Genomic DNA, 13,859 nt, shown 5'->3' on the forward strand with positions numbered 1-13,859 from the left:
GGAAGAGATCTCTAAATTTTGAAACATCATACACTATTTTGGAAGTGCCAACTGACACAAACTTTTTATAGGGTTATTTGAATACCTATCCAGCTTAAATGCAAATACCCCTGAACTAAAAAAAAAAAAAAATTCTTGTATTTTTCCTGTAGAAATATTCATACACATGCATAAGATATATGTACATAATTGCTCACTGCAGAATGAGAGCTTTGCAGGGTAGAATAATCTTGGCTGTAAGTCCTTACTATTCATCACTTTGAATGTTTCTTGCCACTCCCATCTGGTCTGCAAAGTTTCTGTTGAGAAATCAGCAGTCAGTCATATGGGTGCTCCCTTATAGGTAATTAACTGCTTTTCTCTTGCTGCTTTTAAGATTTTCTCTTTGTCTTTTGCCCTTGGCATTTTAATTATGATGTGTTTTGGTGTGGGCCTCTTTGGGTTCCTTTTGTTTGGTATTCTCTGTGTTTCCTGGACTTGTAAGTCTATTTTTTTTACCAGATAGGGAAAGTTTTCTGACATTATTTTTTCAAATAGGTTTTTAATACCTTGCTCTCTCTCATCTCCTTCTGGCACCCCATAATAGGAATGTTGGTATCTTTGAAGTTGTCCCAGAGGCTCCTTATACTTTCTTCATATACAATACTTGGATTCTTTTAACATTTTGCTCTTCTGATTAGGTGTTTTTTGCTTTCTCATATTCCAGGTTGTTGACTTGATTCTTGGAATTCTCTGCTCCATTGTTGAATCCCTGTAAATTGTTCTTTATTTCATTTGGTGTATGCTTAATTTCTGATTGGTCCTTTTTCATGTTACTGAAATTCTCGCATAGCCTGGCCGGCATGGCTCAGTGGCTGAGCATCAACCTATGAACCAAGAGGTCACGGTTTAATTCCTGGTCAGGGCACATGCCCAGGTTGCAGGCTTACTCCCCGGTAAGGGTCATGCAGGAGGCAGCCAATCAATAACTCCTATTATTAATGTCTTTCCCTTCCCCTTCCTCTCTCTCTAAAATAAATAAAAACATGTGTTTGTTTTTTTAAAATCTCACTAAGATCCTTGAAAGCCTCACTAAATCCCTTGAAGCTCTCATGAAGATCCTCCCCAGTCACCTGAGCTGGGCACTCTAGGTATGCCCCTGTGTAGACTGAGTGCACAGTCTTGTAGTTGAGCCTTGATTGCTGTTGGCATCTCTGGGAGGAGATGACCTTCAGGCCAATTGGCTGTGAGGACCATCTGCAGTACAGTGGGAGATCTGCTGTGCAGGAGGTGAGGACCCGCTGTGAAGCAAGGCAGGCTGGTACTAGAGCCTTGTCTTGGGCCTTTTATTGATAAGTTTGGGGCACACTGTCACCAGCTGCAACTTGAGATTTTAGCAGTCTGAAGTTTGAGCTGGACAGGTTATTCATACGGAAAAGCTGCTGCAAACAGCTTGGACAGGGCTGTAATTTGGATGGGGCGGGGTCTCAGGGAATTCCCAGGGTGGAGCTAACAGTGTGCTCCAGGCAGATTGAGACTCTGATGTGGCTGCAGCTGGTGAGAAAGCCACTCTGGGAAAAAGCCATTCCTGAGTTCCTGCCCCGATGCCAGACACTCCAGTTCCTCTCCCAGAGCCGCCTGGTGCTGGAGCTCAGAGGTAACAAGTCTGAGTGAGTTTGTGCACGGGCCCTTGAAATGGAACGCCTGGGTCTTCAGCATCCTTGTGTCAGTCAGTCACAATCCCTGCTGGTTTTTACAGCCCGTAGTTGCAGGGACTTCTCTTCCCAGTTCTGGAACCTTGGACTGGGTGTCTGGTGTGGGGCTGGGATCCCTACCTCCTCACGTGCAGCCTTTGCAGAGATGATCTCCCTCCCCATAAAATAAAAAATAAAAAAGAGCACAAGATAAAAAAAATATATTTTTTTAAAAGCAGCCCATTCCACACCTCCCACTAGTCTCAATGTGCTTTCTTCTTTATTTCTGTAGCTGTGGGACTGTGATTTTGAATGATAGTTTTCTGTATTTTAGTTGTAATTTTGATGTGATTGTGTGAGACAGTGAGTACAGGTGGTTACCTACACCGCCATCTTGGTTCTTTGTCCTATTTGTAATATTTTAAAATGTAAAAGCACAAATATTCATCCATGGAAATCTAATCAAATAAATTATGGCATAGAATGGATTATTGTGCATATTATTAATTTTTTTTATCCTCACCTGAGGATATGTTTTTATTGATTGATTTCAGAGAGAGAGGAAGGAAGAGAGAGGGTGAGAAACGTCACTTGTCTCCTGTACATGTTCCGACCAGGGATCAGGAAATTAACCCATAACATTTATGTGGATGGGACCACTGAACCACCCAGCCAGGGCTTCTATGCATATTTTAAAAAGGATGACATAAACTTGCATGTATTGTTATGGAAAGCTCTCCAAGATGTATTACTAATTTTTTAAAGTGCCAGGCATAGACCCATCTGCTTACTTTAAGCATGTGTGTATGCCTGTTGAAATGGCTGTCTTCAACAAATCAACAAACAACTGTTGGCAAGGATGTAAAGAAAAGGGAACCCTTGTGCACTTTTGGTGGGAATGCAGATTGGTGCTCGGAAAACTGGACACAACAGGGGGATGACAATAGAAATACTTTCCTGTTATACTGGTATAGCATCTTTCAGTTTACTAAACATTTGCAAGTTTACCATCTTATTTGACTCACTGTTTTGTGGATTAATGTTGAATTTTTGTCAAAATTATTTTTTGAATCTATTGAGATGTCATCCTTTTTTTCTATTAATGTGAAGCAGTACTTTGATTTTATTTTTAAGTATATTTCTTTATTGATTTCAGAGAGGAAGGGAGAAGGAGAGATAGAAACATCAATGATAAGAGTCATTGATCGGCTGCCTCCTACACGCCTCCCACTGGGGATTGAGCCCCGCAACCCAGGCAAGTGCCCTTGGCCGGAATCGAACCTGGGACCCTTCAGTCTGCAGGCTGACTATCCACTAAGCCAAGCCAGCTAGGGCAGTACCTTGATTTTTTTTTTTTTAATGTTGAGCTAAGTTTGTGTTATTCAGTAAACCCTACTTGGTCTGATATATTCTTCTCTTTATATATTGCTGGAACAGATTTATAATTATATTTAAATTAATTATATTTTGTTGGATGTTTTACATTTATGTTCATGAGGAATATTGGCCTCTCATTTTCTTTGCTTACAATAGCTTTTATTTTGTCATCATCAAATGAGTTGGGTCTTGTTTAGTTCTCCTCCACTTTCTGTGAGACTTTGTGTAAGATTGGTGCTATTTCTTTCTTTTTTTTTTTAATTTATTTTATTGAACTTTTACAGAGAGGAAGGGAGAGGGATAGAGAGTTAGAAACATCAATCAGCTGCCTCCTGCACACTCCCTACTGAGGATGTGCCCGCAACCAAGGCACATGCCCTTGACAGAATCGAACCTGGAACCTTTGAGTTTGCAGGCCGATGCTCTATCCACTGAGCCAAACCAGTCAGGGCGGTGCTATTTATTTCTTACATATTTGATACAATGAAACCATTTGGGCCTGAAGTTTCTTTGTGGAAAGGTTTTATATTATGAATTCAATTTTTTTAAATAGGTGCAATATTTTCATATTTTCCATTTCTTTCTCTGTCACTTGAGGTAAATCGTTATTTTTTAAATTTATTTGTTCCATCTAAACTTTTAAATGTATTGAAATAAAGTTGCTGATAATATTCCCTATTAAGGATATTAATCCTTTTTAATGTCTGGGGATTTATAGTGATATCTCATTTTTCATCTCTAATATTGGCTATTCTACTTTCTTTTTTATCTTGATAAGCCTTGCTAGGTTTTACCAATTTTATCAATCTTTTCAAAGAATCAACTCTGGTTTTGTTAATTTTCTTTATTATTTTTCTCATTGTTTCTATTAAATAATAAAATAAGTGAGTAAGTCAATAAAATTCATGGAAAAGCTCTAACTGGTTTGGCTCAGTGGATAGGGCTAAGGGGTCCCAGGTTCGATTCCAGTCAAGGGCATGTACCTTGGTTGCGGGCATGTCCCTAGTGGGAGATGTGCGGGAGGCACCTGATCGAGGTTTCTAGCCCTCTATCCCCCTCCCTTCCTCTCTGTAAAAAATCAATAAGATATATTTTTAAAAATAAAACAAAATAAATGGAATCGATTAAATAAATCTTGCTTTTATCACTTTGGATTTAATTTGCTCATCTTTCCCTATTTTCTTAAGGTAGAAACTTAGAACATTAATTTTAAATATTTCTTCTTTTCTACAATAGGCATTTAAAGCTATACATTTCCATTAAGCACAACTTTTGCAGCTCCCCACAATTTGTGATGTTATATATTCATGAAATTTGTGCACAGGTAGGGTCCCTAGGCCTGGCTGGCAATCAGAGCCTTTCCTGCCTCCATAGTAGCACTAAGAAGCAGTGAGCAGGCAGGCAGTAAGAAACAAGGGGTCCTGGACTGTGAGAGGGATGTCTGACTGCTGGCTTAGACCATTGAACCTGCAACCGAGGTATGTGCCCTTGGCTGGGAATCAAACTCATGACCCTTCAGTCCGGGGGCCAAGACTCTAACCACTAGGGACTGTAGTATGTATTTTTTCATCATTCATTTATTTACTTAGTAAATTCATTCAGTCATTACTCACTCATCCAGTATTTATTAGCACTGACTATGTGCCAGATCCTAGGATAATAGCTAAAGAAGAACCAAGACTGAGTTGGTTCCACTTCAAGGGTTCTCAACCTAGGAGGTGAGATGAATGGAGCACAAAAGCCCACTATACAAACCAGAATCCAGTTACTCCATAGTAGGACAAAGTATTGCGAGGTGCAAAGCAGTGAAACCAAAGTTTGATCAGTTTGCTTGCTTCTTCCGTACAACTCTGTCTTAGCAATTGGAAAGATTGAGTACTCCCTACAAATTCCTAGGTGACAGGAAACAATTTCATGTGGCTTGCTCACAGCTGGAGCCAAAGAATCAAAATTACTCTTCAACATTAGCTTGCAGGCTGCAAATCCCAGGGATAAGCACAAGAGCTCTCTGCCTTTATTATTTGAGTTCCTGGCATGCACTGAGTACTAACAATGTACTAGGTTCCACAGCAAACAGGAGATGAGACCAAGTTCTGGCCTCAGATGCTCACAGCTGTTTTGTAATATGATAATTGTGCATGACAAACCTCAGACTGTAAATCTGAAAATAGCATGACTGTAATCATAACAAAATGGAACAGCCATTGGCAAAATTTGTTTTCTAGTTATCACTTCCATAAGGAATTCCATAACAGTTCTAGAGGAAGAGAAGAGAAAACTCTCAACTTCCTGCCACCAAACCTCTGAATTGTCATCATTTGCATGCAAGCCTTTCTTTTTTCTCCTCTCCTGTTACACTCTTCTACCTTCTGTCATAACTCATCCACTCCCATCTCCTCAGAGACTTGGCTTTACCCATTATTTTATCCATCTCCTTCATCTTCAACATCTTCTATCTGTGCCAGGGTCCTTCCCCATTTAACATATTGAATTTCACTTTTATCTTTAAAAAATCCTGTCTACGTGGTCTTTACTGCCTTTTTAGCTCAATTCAGTCTGGCTTTTACCTCTGAAATTGTATTTTTCCAAGGTCCCCAATAACTTACCAATTATTCTATGTCTAGTTCTTGGCTTCATTGACCCCATACTGACCACATACTCTATAAACACTATAAACTCATAAATATGCTCTTCCTTAAGCTTCTCGGACATTATTCTTCCTTTGTCTTCTAGCTTCTATTCTTACTCCTTATCCTACATTTTGAACTCCTTTGTCTTTCCAAACCTTCCATCATGTAATTTCTCTTAGAAGTATTCCCTGATTCCCCCAGAATCAGTGTTAGGACTCCTACCACATGCTTCCATCGCACCCTATGCTATCTCCCCAACCACGGTCCATCATCCATTCAATAAGCATTCATTGAGGTGAATGTGATGGCCACTGTGCTAGGAACTGAGAATACAGATGTGAGCAAAAATATCCACAGGCCCTGCTCTCAAGGAGCTCCAGTCTAATAAGAGACACATACAGTAATAATTATACAAACAAATGAATAATTATATACTGTGATGTATGCTATAGATGAAAGGATCAAGAGCAATTAGACTATATAATAGAGGAACCTTAACCCTATCATCATTAACAAGGCAGAAGGCACTGGAGTGGGTTGTAAGGATTGATGTTTGGGCTGAAATCTTAGGAGTGAGTACCTGTGTAAGGGAAGGTGTGAAGGGTGTTCCAGAAAGAGGAAACAGCACATAGAACTGAAGGACAGCAATCATAGGGGAAAAGTGGTACAAGTGAAAGCTTAGACATTCAAGAAGGCCTTGGCCCATATAGGCACCTGAAGAGTTATCTAAAAAGTTAGTCCCTGTCCTGACCAGTTTGGCTCAGTGGATAGAGCATTGGCCTTTGGACCAGGGGGTCCCGGGTTCGATTCCAGTCAGGGGCATGTGCCTTGGTTGTGGGCACATACCCAGTGGGAAGTATGCAGGAGGCAGCTGATTGATGTTTCTCTCTCATCGATGTTTCTAACTCTCTATCCCTCTCCCTTTCTCTCTGGAAAAAAATCAATAAAAAAAATATCTTTTTAAAAAGTTAGTCCCTGTCATAAGGACAATGGGAAGACACTGAAGGGTTCTGAGTGGAAGATGACAATTAGGTTGATAGTTTTTTTGTGTTTTTTTTTTAAATATGTTTTATTGATTTTAAAAAAATATTTTATTGATTTTTTACAGGGAGGAAGAGAGAATGATAGAGAGTCAGAAACATCTATGAGAGAGAATCATCGATCAGCTGCCTCTTGCACACCCCCCACTGGGGATGTGCCTGCAACCAAGGTACATGCCCTGGACCGGAATCAAACCTGGGACCTTTCAGTCCGCAGGCCGACGCTCTATCCACTGAGCCAAACCGGTTTCAGCTGTTTTATTGATTTTTTACAGAGAGGAAGAGAGAGGGATGGAGAGTAAGAAACATTGATGAGAGAGAATCATCGATCAGCTGCCTCTTGCACAACCCCTACTGGGGATATGCCCGCAACCAAGGTACATGCCCTTGACCGGAATCGAACCCAGGACCTTTCAGTCTGCAGACCGATGCTCTATCCATTGAGCCAAACCGGTTTCGGCTAGGTTGATAGTTTGAAAATATCACTTGATGCAGTGTAGAGAATAGATTGTAAGGAGCGTGAGTAGGTGAGGGGAATACCAGTTACAAGGCTTTCACAGCACTCGGGGAGAGAGATGATTGTAAGTTGGGCTAGAGGGGTGCAATGAGTGTGAAAAAAAATTGGTTTAATTCAAGAGATATTTAGGAGGTTTAGGGGCAAAGGTTTCTCTTTAAGACTTGAGAAACGAGAGAGGTATAAGGATAATACTAAAGAGAAAAGTCACGAGAGTGAGGATATCATACTTTGGACATATAGAAACATATCAACTTCTCTTAGATTCTGCTCACCCTCTCCTGTCCTCTTTTCTATGGATCCCAGGCCCAGTCACCAGATTCAAAATCTCTGAATTATCTAATGCTCTCTTTTGGCCTTGTACCCATTCTTGGCCACTCGCCCCTACCTAGTCAGCCCTCATCAAGATCAATAATACTACAGGTATTGTCTCAGAGGGATCTCTGGAGGGACAAAATGATCAAAAAATGTGAGTCTTTTATTTAGCTCTTACAGACAACTGACTCAAAATTCTAGACTTTCAAATTTTTTATGGTAACCAACTGAGTTACAAAGGAGTACTAAAATTTGTTAGCCATAAACTAAAATTAGCTTTTAACTGGAGTCCACAGAAGACTCCAATTCAGTTCTCTACTAAGAAGTCTGGCTGCCAGGCACTATTTGGCAACTTTGCAAAGCTCCTCCTGCACATACACACATGCAGCTAGTTAGAATTCTTGCAATTTTCAGGAAGGACACTTTGTTATTGGGGCATTACTAGTGATGTTTTGAGCTGGTCATGGTTTATGGTGCTTGACATTCATGCATTTTAATGACATTATTATTCATGCAGCTTCATCATGAGCAATTTAATATGCCATGAGTTATCTGATTAACCCTCTAGGGTAGAGGGATACACTTCTCTGAACTTATTTCCTGCCACTTCCCTCCTCCCATTTCCTTGCTGATCCAGAACATGTGTAGCAAGCTCCTATCTCAGGTTCTGTACTTGCTGTGCCCTTTGTCTGGGATGCTTTCCCCCCAGATATCACATAGCTAACTCTTTAATTTCCTTCAGTTCTTTCTCAATGTCACATGCATGAGGCCTTCCCTGACCACTGTATTTATTTATTTATTTGTTTGTTTGTTTGTTTGTTTTAATATATTTTATTGATTTTTTTACAGAGAGGAAGAGAGAGGTATAGAGAGTTAGAAACATCAATGAGAGAGAATCATCGATCAGCTGCCTCTTGCACACCCCCTTCTGGGGATGTGCCTGCAACCAATGTACATGCCCTTGACTGGAATAGAACCTGGGACCTTTCGGTCTGCAGGCTGATGCTCTATCCACTGAGCCAAACAGATTTCGGCCTGACCACTGTATTTAAATCATAATCTTCTGAACCCCTGAACTTCCTAGTCTATTTTCCTGTTTTATTTTTCTTCTTGACACCTACCACACCATCTGACAAACTATATTTTACTTATTTGTTTACTGACAACTTACCTCCAAAAAGTTAAAGTCCATGAAAGCACGGTTTTTTGTTTCTTTTGTTTGTTGCTCTATTACTAATACCTAGAACAGTACCTTGTACATAGCAGCACTCCACAAATTAAAAAAAAATTTTTTTTTTAAAGGAGAATGGCTATTTATCATCAGAATTTCTGATCTCTTAATCTCCAACACCCAAATTCTAAGGCATGGGTATATGTGGTTCAAATATTAATCATCCATTGCCCTGTCAAAGCAGATATTTGCATGAACCTGGAAAAACATGCTTCTACTGTGACATTCCCTTATTATCTCTCCCCACTTGTCTCCCCATCCCAGGTTCATCCCTTCCTATCCTGCAAACACTCAGAGCAAAATTTCCAAGCAACAGTTTCCAAATTTTCCAAATTAACTCATTTTCAGAAGTTAATATATTCCAGACATTGTGTTAGGTTCAGGAGAATCAACATGAACAAGACAAACGTGATCCTTGTCTTCACAGAGTTTATATTCTAGGGGGGATATCACCTGTTCCTGCCTCCTAAAAGGGTACTTAATCCCTTGTGGAGAATATGGTAGCAAATATGAGACCTGATATATGAAGAGCAGATAAAAAAGAGATTTGGGGCCAAAGCCGGTTTGGCTCAGTGGTAGAGCGTCGGTCTGCAGACTGAAGGGTCCCGGGTTCGATTCGGTCAAGGGCATGTGCATTGGTTGCGGGCATATACCCGGTGGGGGGTGTGCAAGAGGCAGCTGATCGATGACTCTCTCTCTCATCGACGTTTCTAGCTCTCTATCTCTCTCTCTTCCTCTCTGTGAAGAATCAATAAAATATATTCAAAAAAAAAAAAAAGAGAGAGAGAGAGAGAGATTTGGGGCCGAAACCGGTTTGGCTCAGTGGATAGAGCGTCGGTCTGAGGACTGAAAGGTCTCGGGTTCAATTCCAGACAAGGGCATGTACCTTGGTTTCGGGCATATACCTGGTGGGGGGTGTGCAAGAGGCAGCTGATCGATGACTCTCTCTCTCATCAATGTTTCTAGCTCTCTTCCTCTCTGTAAAAAAATCAATTATATACATATACATACATACATACATACATACATATATATATATATATATATATATATATATATATATATTTTTTTTTTTTTTTTTTTTTAAGAGAGATTTGGGGCGCGGTGGCATGGAGCAGGTGGTAATAGAAAAGATTGTACTCAGCAGGCAGGCAGGCAGAGGGAACAGCATTTTCAGAGGCCTAGAGGAGAAAGAGTGGATGGCACTTTCCAGGAAGTGAGGGCAGTTCAGTGTGGAATTTTCACAGAGCGATGGTGAGATCTGAAGTAGGGTAGGTAGCGAAGGCTAACCCTTGCAAGGCCTTGCAGACCATACAAAGCAAGTTGGACTTTAGGGAGTTTTTTCTAAGAGCAAGAGGGAGCTACTGAAAGGTCTGATCAGTGAACAGTGTAGTCTAAACATGTCTCTGTCCCCTAACAAACCCAACACTGATCTTCCCTCTCCAGTGCAGGCATCCGAGTCATAGCTGCCTCCTTCCTAAAGCTTTTCTGCTGCTCCAACCTGCATGGCTCCCTCCTCAGCTCCAGGGATCCCACTCGCTTGTAATTGTATACTTGGGTTCGGTCTCCCCTCATTAGACTGATTTGCTCATCACTGACCCAGACTGGGCTTTACTGAAAGGAGAAGGTGATGAATACAACCTTGCACAACCCAGCCTTTTCTCACGCCCCACCTACCGATATTTACATTGCACTAAAACAACCCTGAGGGCGGGGGGAGGGGAAAGCATCGGTATTTGCTGGGCCAGGTAACCTAGGTTTCTCTGCTTCCTGTCCGCAGCCACCTCTCTCTGCTCTCAGTGTAATTAGCCTCTAATGTCTCCCCTAATGGGCTATCAAAACTCATCCCAAGCTTGTTCAAACCGCAAGTGCTAGAAAAGACAAATCTAACCTGTAGTGACAGAAAGCAGATCAGTGGTTATCTGGGGTGGGGGGTTCAGGAGAACTGACTGCGATGAGGCACGGGGGAACTTATCTGGGTAGAGGAAATGTCCTATATCTTCATTGTAGTGGTGGTTCACAAATGTACAAATTTGTCAAACCTTGTCAACATGGACAACTAAAATGGTTCATTTTATTGTATGTAAACCAGACCTCAGTAATGCTGAACTTAAAACAAACTGGACCCAGACAATAGTGTATAGAATGCCTGGGTAGGGTGAGGGATGGGTGGAGGGGGGAAAGGGGGAATAATGGAGGATATCTATAATACTGTCAACAATAGCCGAAGCCAGTTTGGCTCAGTGGTAGAGCGTCGGTCTGCAGACTGAAAGGTCCCAGGTTCGATTCCGGTCAAGGGCATGTGCATTGGTTGCGGGCACATCCCCGGTAGGGGGTGTGCAAGAGGCAGCTGGTCCATGTTTCTCTCTCACCCCCGGTAGGGGGTGTGCAAGAGGCAGCTGGTCCATGTTTCTCTCTCATCGATGTTTCTAGCTCTCTATCTCTCTCCGTTCCTCTCTGTAAAAAAAAAATCAATAAAATATATTTTAAAAAAACAAAACAAATACTGTCAATAATAAATAAATTGAAAAACAATAAGAAGGCCCAAACACAGTACATATATGAGCTTCGAAACAAAAGTTCAGCCTTAACCGGTTTGGCTCAGTGGACAGAGCATTGGCCTGTGGACTGAAGGGTCCCAGTTTCAATCCCAATCAGGGAAACATGCCCAGGTTGCAGGCTTGATCCCCAGTAGGAGACATGCAGAATGCAGCCAATCAATGATTTTCTAACATCATTGATGTTTCTATCTCTCTCCCCTTCTCACTTCCTCTCTGAAATCAATAAAAATACATTTAAAAAAAAAAAAAAGTTCAACCCCAACATAAGACTAGGGCATGGCCATATGGAAAAACCAGCCTCCTCATGGTTGCAGAGATCTAAGAAATATGAGTCCACCTGCTATGCAAGCCCAGGTAAAAAATGCAAGGAACAAAGACTAATATGGAGGAGGCAAGACCAAAATACAATATGGACAAATATTTTCTCTCAAACTTCAAAATACTTAGGCATGAGTGAGGGAAATCCTATCTAGTGAAAGAGTAAAATGCAAATTAACTATCACTCTGCTACACCACAAGCCATACCCCCAGACAATCAGAAACGAGTATGCAAATTAACCCAACCAAGATGGCTGCAGCCACGGAGTGAGCAGGAGGCTTGAGTTTTCTCGGCAATGGAGGAAGCCAAGATTTCCGCACACCCTGGCAGGCCCAGGCCTCCATTCAAGGCTACAAAGTTTCTATTATAGAAGATAAATAAATCCCAACAAAAATGGCTGCAGCCAAGGAGCAAGCAGGAGGCTTGACTCCGCTAGGCTATAAAGTTTCTTTCTTTTTTTTCTTTTTTTTAAAAAAATATTTTATTGATATTTTACAGAGAGGAAGGGAGAAGGATAGAGAGTTAGAAACAACGATGTGAGAGAAACATCGATCAGCTGCCTCTTGCACACCCCTACTGGGGATGTCCCCGCAACCAAGGTACATGCCCTTGACTGGAATAGAACCTGGGACCTTTCAGTCTGCAGGCCAACGCTCTACCCACTGAGCCAAACCGGTTTCGGCTAGGCTATAAAGTTTCAATTATAGAAGATAAATAAATCCCAGATACCAGGGCCTCCACTTGAGTCACTGGGGGCATGGCCTGCCTGCAGACCACCACAGGCCTCTCGTCCAGGCCATCCCATGCCCCAAGGAATCCCCCACCTGATCCGAGACACCCTTCAGGGCAAACCAGCTGGTCCCTACCCATGCACCAGGCCTCTATCCTATCTAATCCTATCTCATAAAAGAGTACTGTACAAATTGACCCTCACTTCAACATACAAGATGGCTGCCCCATGTGGACACAAGATGGCTGCCACAAGATGACCAGCAGGGGAGGGCAGTTGGGAGGGACCAGGTCTGCAAGGGAGGACAGTTGTGGGCAATCAGGCCAGCAGGGGAGGGCAGTTGGGAGGGACCAGGCCTGCAAGGGAGGACAGTTGGGGGCAATCAAGCCTGCAGGGGAGGGCAGTTAGGGGTGACCAGGCCTGCAGGGGAGGGCAGGTAGGGGTGACCAGGCCTGCAAGGGAGGTCAGATAGGGGCAAACAGGCTGGCAGGGGTGTGGTTAAGGGGTGATCAGGCTGGCAGGCAGAAGCAGTTAGGGGCAATCAGAAGGCAGGCAGGCGAGCAGTTGGGAGCCAGCAATCCTGGATTGTGAGAGGGGTCCCAGATTGGAGAGGGTGCAGGCTGGGCTGAGGGACACCCTCCCCCCGCCCCTCTAGGTTAGAATTAATACATAGAAATCCTGCCTCACAGAGCCAGAAACTGCATATTAGTCCCAGGGTGTTAATTCATAAAAGGTTGGGGAAAGTGATTTTTAAAAATACATTTTATTGATTTCAGAGAGGAAGGGAGATAGAGCGAGAGATAGAAACATCAATGATAGAGAAAATCATCAATTGGCTACACTCCACACTGGAGATCAAACCCACAACCCAGGCATATGGCCTGACCGGGAATAGAACAATGACCTCCTGGTTCATAGTTCAACGCTCATCCACTGAGCTATGCTGGCCAGGCAGGAAAGGTGATTCTTGAAGGACTGAGTACCTTCACCACAGAGGGCTCCTCAAGAAGCTGGGCCTTACCTCACCTTCTAGGTGATGCTGGGGAGGAAAGCTTTCTGTGCTGAATGGGTAAGGGGGAAGGGGGTGACTCTCGGGTTTCCTGTGAGAAGGATTGACATCTGGCCAGTTGGCAACAAGAACAAGTTCACACAGCTGGATGGACCAGGGGCTCCCAAGGAAGAGAGACATATGAGGCTCCAGAAGTAGTTGGGGGGAAATGTCTGGGGTGTGCAATGTGTGAATGGGGGCAGGGATGGGAAAGAGGACTCTCTCCTCTTCCTCTTTACCTGACCTGTCTCTCTTCACAAGTCTCCCAGCACAGAATATCTAAACCAAACTCTGGCGCACAATCTGTCCTGTGTCTCCTGTACAGTTAGTTCTCTTGTACTTCCTTTGTGGGCTCCCAAAGGTCTGTGTCCACACTTAGCCCAGCACTGGTTCACACAGCAAAGTGCTGGAAAAATAATTT

The 13,859-nt window shown here is 42.5% G+C and overlaps 2 protein-coding genes across 3 annotated transcripts in view; one reads left to right on the plus strand and one right to left on the minus strand.

The window, feature by feature from the left end:
• The window catches only part of DNAI1 (dynein axonemal intermediate chain 1), a 52,269-nt gene that overhangs the window by 37,794 nt on the left and 616 nt on the right, over positions 1-13,859 (minus strand). The window lies entirely within an intron of this gene.
• FAM219A (family with sequence similarity 219 member A) overlaps positions 1-13,859 on the plus strand; it is an 81,074-nt gene that overhangs the window by 20,202 nt on the left and 47,013 nt on the right. The window lies entirely within an intron of this gene.

This window comes from Pipistrellus hanaki (genome assembly GCF_964339955.1).
Source record: "Pipistrellus hanaki genome assembly, chromosome: 11".
Taxonomy (NCBI): Eukaryota; Metazoa; Chordata; class Mammalia; order Chiroptera; family Vespertilionidae; genus Pipistrellus; species Pipistrellus hanaki.